The sequence below is a fragment of the Gossypium hirsutum genome, chromosome D06 (assembly GCF_007990345.1).
Source record: "Gossypium hirsutum isolate 1008001.06 chromosome D06, Gossypium_hirsutum_v2.1, whole genome shotgun sequence".
Classification (NCBI taxonomy): Eukaryota; Viridiplantae; Streptophyta; class Magnoliopsida; order Malvales; family Malvaceae; genus Gossypium; species Gossypium hirsutum.
In genome coordinates this window covers 31,421,262-31,427,992 of record NC_053442.1, presented here as the reverse complement: position 1 = coordinate 31,427,992, position 6,731 = coordinate 31,421,262, and the positions used below count along the sequence as shown (strand labels likewise).

The 6,731-nt window shown below is 33.4% G+C and overlaps 1 non-coding gene across 1 annotated transcript; it reads left to right on the top strand.

The window, feature by feature from the left end:
• Positions 1-1,122: 1,122 nt before the first annotated feature.
• LOC121218911 (small nucleolar RNA R71) lies at positions 1,123-1,229 on the top strand. The gene has a single exon (XR_005915395.1). It is a non-coding gene; the product is annotated as a small nucleolar RNA R71 (small nucleolar RNA).
• The last annotated feature ends 5,502 nt before the right edge of the window (positions 1,230-6,731 follow it).

Below are 6,731 nucleotides of genomic sequence, written 5' to 3'. Positions count from 1 at the left end.
GGAATAGTAAAACTTTCTAGATCCTTCAGCTTAGTTGGCAATTTATTTTGGAGAATAGCTAAGCATTCCTCGTTGAGTTCCACAGTGGATGGTTCTTCAAACTTCCTTTTGTTTGTTAATAGCTCTTTTAAGAATTTTGCATAAATGGGCATCTGTGAAATAGCTTCAACAAAAGGTAAGTTGATATGTAATTGTTTAAAAAGTCCAAGAAATTTACTAAATTGGTCATCCATGCGGTCTTTCATCAACTTTGCTGGATATTGTAGCTTCTATTCTTTAACTATTGGTGTCTGAATTCCTTCATGTTTTACTCTCTTATCATTTGCCTTATCAGTTTCCTGTTGCAACTTCTTTTTACGTTCAGCCAACAATTTCCCATTCCTCAATGTAACTACTTTCACATGCTCTTTTGGTTTAGGTTCGGTATTACTAGGTGAACTACCTTATTGCCTTTCTAAAACCAATTTAGCAAGTTGTTCAACCTGATTTTCAAGCTGAAGAATTGATGCTTGCTAATTTTTCAAAGTTGTCTCGATGTTTTGTAAATGAGTATCCGACGCCAAAATAAATTTTCCAACATCTCTTCAAGGTTTGGCTTCTTCTCTGGCTGATAAGATTGTTGTAAGCCCGAAAGGAATTGAGATATTTGGTTTTCTTGACCACCCCATGAAAAGTTTGGGTGGTTTCTCCAACCTGCATTATAGTTATTACTATAAGGGTTATTTTGAGTTCCAAAATTATTACCTATATAATTTATATGCTCATTCTCCGTGCCAAGATTGAAGGGTATATCTTCTGGATTATTTATTCCACCTCCATTTGCATCGCATTATATCACTAGATTTACCTACATAAAAAGATATAAATCATCAAATTTCTTGTTTAATATTTCTACTTGGTTCAGTAACATGGTGATTGCATCTAAACTAAAGACACCAGCTGCTTTTATCGGTTTTGTCCTCATGATTTGCACTGATGATTATTCAATGACATCTCTTCAATAAATTCATGAGCGCTTCAAGTGTTTTATTATTTAGAGTTCCACCGGCTATTCCATTGATTAGTTGCCTAGTTGTGGGATTCAAATCATTGTTAAAAGTTTGAACTTGTAGCCATAGAGGTAACCCATGGTGAGGGTACCTTATCAATAAATTTTTATACCTCTCTCATGCATCATATAACGTCTCTAAATCAATTTGCACAAAGGAAGAGATGTCATTCCTCAACTTGGCTGTCTTAGCCGGTGGGAAGTACTTCAGTAAAAAGTTCTCGATCATTTGATTCCATGTAGTGATGGAACCTCGTGGTAAAGAGTACAACCGCTGCTTAGCTTTGTTCCTCAATGAGAAAGGGAACAACCGTAGGAAAATGGCGTCATCAATGACACCATCAATTTTGAAAGTATCGCATATTTCCAAAAATCTGGCAAAATGAGTATATGGATCTTCGTCTTGCAAACCATTGAACTGAACAAATTGTTGAATCATTTGAATAGTGTTCGGTGTTAGTTCAAAATTATTTGCAACAATAGTGGGTCTTAAAAATACTCGATTTAGCCCTAGTTAAATTGGGCTTAGCATAATCGTACATAGTACGAGGAACAATAGCAGGATCTACAGATTTGTAGCAACTGCGGGAGGTAGCTGATTATTCTGAGTATCACCCATCTCCTCAGTAATAAACGAACCTGCTAGAAGCAAACAAAAGTAAAATTAGAATGTAAAAATTAAACTCAAAACAAAAATAAAATAAATGGCTAAATTAATAAAAATAAAGTGTTCCTAATATTTTAGTCCCTGGTAACAACACCAAAAACTTGACGGTCACTAAACTAACTATAAATACGACAAAGGCAAGTGCACCTATCAAACAATAGTATAGCTATGGAGAGTAGGGAACATCGTATCCACGTGGACTAAAAGTACTAGTCATTATCGTCTTCTTATTATCTAGTCGACAAATTAGGGTGATGTGTTTTATTCTAAAATTACTAAACTAATTTATCTAAGAATGCAACAAAGAATGAATTATGGAAATAATCGAATATAAACCAATGAGATAGGCAATACCCAAGAAAGGATCCATCTAGACTTCACCTTTTATTATGAATTTGAATTAAATGATTTGTTCACTTGTGTCTTGATCCGTAAAAATCCCTAAATTATGTTAATATCTCTTTCGAGAATACGAACAACTGACTCTAGGTTGATTAATTGAAAACTCTTTCTAATAAAAATCCCTATTGTCGCATTAACTCGATCTATGGATTCCCCTATTAGATTTGACTCTAATCCAGTAGATTTATGTTATCCTATATCTAGGATTGCATACAACTCCACTCTAGATCTACTCTTAAATAGGGAGTTTTGCTCTACTGAAATAAGCACATTAAACATGAATTACTATCCCAAAAATATTAAAACAAGAAATAAGAAAACATAATTGAGAACAAGAATCAAGTATTTATCATGTAAAAACAGAAATTAAATAAGAGGATTCATCATAGGTTTCATCCTCCCTAGGTATCTAAGAAATTTAGTTCATAATCGTTAATGAAAACATCTCAAAGTCAGAAAAACCACAAGACATACAGAAACTGAATAAAGCTTTGAAAGAAATTAAAAGGAGGTATTCAATCTTAATAGAGATCTGCTTCCGAGTTGATTCCGATAGTATTCTTCGAGTGTTTTCTTTAATCTACTCTGATTGCCCCCTTCTCTATTCTGTCTAACTAGTATTTATAGTATTTAAAATGTTTAGAAAGCCTAAAAATTGGGTTTTTTCGTGTATTTGAGAAGTAGAGTGCAAAATTTACACAGGTTGGCACATAGGCATGTGACCAGCCCGTGTGGATCCTGGAAGCAACTCTTTTTGTCTGATTTTGACTCATTTTTCACTCTCAATTGCTCTTTTAAGTATAGAACATGAATTTAAAGGATTAGGAGCATGAAATTCACTAATTTGCATAATTAATCATCCAAAAATGCATTAAGAATGATATTAAAATATGTTAATTTTATAACTTATCAGTTTTATTTTACGATAAATGAAATATTGCATTGTCTGCATAAGAGTTATATAGAGAAGAATAAATTAAGAAAATAAAATTGTTCTAGGCTTTAAGAATTCAACTCTTACTATTATTGTAAATTGCAGTAATATCAAGTTGTTGACTGAATGTTGAGCACCTAAAATTAAACAATTTCACTCTGAATAGGGTTACCTAGTTTAGGATTTCCATGTGCAAAAATCCTAATCCCCGAGGAAAGATAAAGTGTGTTGATTTGTTCTCATAATCAATTTATTGCCCATTTGACAAAATAGCTGCAATCTTTTTGTCCCTCGTGATAGAGATCAAGTTATTAAACTCTACGAAGAATTCATCTTGTTCGTAGAGCTCCCTCACGTTAAGCTAATCAATGGGAGCTTTCCACCAATGACAAATTTCTATTTCATATGAATGGTACAATAGAGCCCATAGACCATATGTTGGCCATCTACACTAACATGTCCGTGTATGCCTTGAGGACTCCCAATACTGACATGCCTAACAAGCATAAAAGATAAAACAATAAAATAACATTTAACATCATGGACATTAAAGTACAAAACTATTGCAGATTAGGGCCATATCTAGGGCGAAAGGCAGAAGGGACATCCTCATCCATCGGAGCCTGCATTGAGGAAATAGCTGCAATCTTCTTGTCCCTTGTGATAGAGATCAAGTTGTTAAACTCTGCAAAGCTTTCGTCTTGTTCGTAGAGCTCCCTCAAGTTAAGGTGATCAATGGGAGCTTTCCACCAATGACGACTTTTTGTTCCATGTGACCGTTGGGCCAAAGCAATCTCCTTTTGTCTTTCTTTTATTACATCTAGTAGGTCTTGGACATCACTGAAATCTTGTACAAGCAAGATTCAACAACAGCATCAGTGGTTTCCTCAAGATGTTGGCTTGCATTTGAAAAGTGTTTAGCGACAGAATTCAACAGAAGGATGGCCAAACGAATAAGGTTTACCAACCGGTGAGAAAATAATAACTAGAATCTCCCCACCACATAGAGTGGAGAGCTCAGAGATTTTCTTATTAATTCCTGTGCATCCTTTTGAAAATGCGATAAGCCTATTATCCACATTTTCAATGATCATAATCTCAATTTTTTGCTTCCTTCTAGTTTTCTTGTCTAAGCTTGTCGTTGCAAAAAAGATCAAAAGAAAAAAGAAACAAGCAAAAAAGTTACAAATGAAAGCTTTAGTAGCCTTTCAGATGGTTTGGAATGAAATTCTTCTTGCATGAAATTCATATATATATAGATAGGCAAATAAAAACCCTAGAAATTAAATGCTGAAACTAATTAAATTAGGTGATCAAATTTGACGATCAACAATTGAATATCGTGTTAGTAAATAAATCTAGTCCTGAATTAGGTAGTTAAATATGTTTCTTGAATGCAGTATAAATGTTGTGTTATTGATCGTATATATATTATATCGAATATGCCATAAAATGAAACAAAAATTCATGATATTATGGTACATTTTAAGTCAATTATATGTTTTAAAAGTACCAAAAACCGATACCGTTATTCGGTAAAATTAGAAGCTCAATTGGAATAACTGATATAATGTCCAAAAACGGAAAGACTTCTACATAAAACAAGAAAAATAATGTTCCAAAAGCATATAAGGAAATAATGGATATCAAATTTATTTCTTTGCAAATTTTGGTAAATTCTAGAATAGGTTATGTTGTACTACCATTGAAAGTATGATCATGTTGCCAATAGCATCTGAAATGACCCAAATTTTATGATAAATGAAATATCGCAATGTCTACATCAGACTTATAGAGAGAAGGATAAATTAAGCAAATAAAATTGTTCTGGGCTTTAAGAATTCAACTCCTACTGTTATTGTGAACTGCAGCAATAGCAAGTTGTTGAATGAATGTTGAGCACCTAAAAGTAAACAATTTCACTCTGAATAGGGTTACCTAGTTTAGGATTTTCCATGCATAGAAATCCTAATCCACGAGGAAAGATAAAGTGTGTCGATTTATTGCCCATTTTTCATGGTGTGAATTGGTTAGAGGTACAAGAACAATGCTCATTGGTTTTAATTGTCTTATTGCAAAAAAATTTACAATTGTTGAATAATTTCGCTCTTTTCTATTATGCAAATGACAATAACATAATAATAGAACTCAACATTAACCTAATTTAATAAAATATATGGTTAAAGCGAATTTCAAAATTGCTTTCCTTAAGAAATCTTGTACATATCGTGTTAGTAAATAAATCTAGTCCTGAATTAGGTAGTTAAATATGTTTCTTGAATGCAATATAAATGTTTTGTTATTTATCTTATATATATTATATCAAATATGCCATAAAATGAAACAAAAATTAATTATATTATGATAAATTAGTTATATGTTGAAAAGTACCGAAAATCAATACTGTTATTCGGTAAAATTTGAAGCTCAATTGGAATAACTGATATAATTTCCAAAAATGGAAAGACTTTTACATAAATCAAGTAAAATAATTCTCCAAAAGCATATAAGGAAATAATGGATATCAAATTGATTTCTTTGCAAATTTTGATAAATTCTCGAACAGGTTAGGTTGTACTACCATTGAAAGTATGATGATGTAACACCCCAAACCCAGCCTAGACATGATGGTCGAATCTGGCGTGCCACATCTAAGTGTCTTTGAAAACTAGGTCTCATTGGTAAAAATTTATTTTTAAGTTCATAATAAACTTCTTGCTATTAATTAACATTTCATTCAGTCAAAACATTTGTCTTGCTGTTTGATATTGTTTTAATAGGTTGATCTAAAAACCGCAGAAGCTCTTTAAATTCTATTGTTAAAACTCGTGTTTTTGAAAGCATAAATTAATTTAAAATTTTGTCTTCTCCTAAACTAGCAGTGTAAAATAAATAAGCAAAGCCCAATTAAAAATTTAAAACCAACTTAAAGGCCTTATTACAAAATCAAAACCCAACAAATTAATAAAATTAAAAGAAAGGCAAATGTAAACATCAGCAGTAGTTGTGTGGCCACCTCCAAGTCCCTCGCAGCCCCAAATCATCTATGGCTGAGGATTACCTGCACAATTAAAAAGAGAGAGTGAGTTTTCGTAACTCAGTGTGTAATCCCCTTCTAGGCAATCACTATGCAACATACAGAATCAGTCTGGGCCTGAGCCCTATACAGTATCAGTACAAAGTGGGTCTTAGCCCATTACAGTAACAGTGTGGGCCTTAGCCCAATACAGTGACAATGTGGGCCTTAGCCCAATACAGTAAATAGAATAATGCAGTGATGCAACCCATCCTAATCCAACCAACACACCACTCCGTACCAGAAACACGCCATGTGGGGATAAAATCGACCCACCCAGCCAACATATCAATATCACAGCAAAGCTGCCAGAATAAAAGCGCAGCAAAGCTGCCAGTAACAGTAACGCAGCAAAGCTACCAGCAACAGCATATGTGGCAAAGCCACCAGTACAGTATACTTCCCCTATATCAGAATCTCAACCCCATGCAATATGTCATGTCATAAATCATATGTGTATGCAGTATGTATATATATCATAAAGCAAATCGGTCAGACACATATTTCAACTTCTAGGGGTATAACAATCATTTCACCCTTCGAGGGTATTTCGGTCAATTTACCCATCGAGGGTATTTCAGTCATTTTACCCTTCGAGGGTATT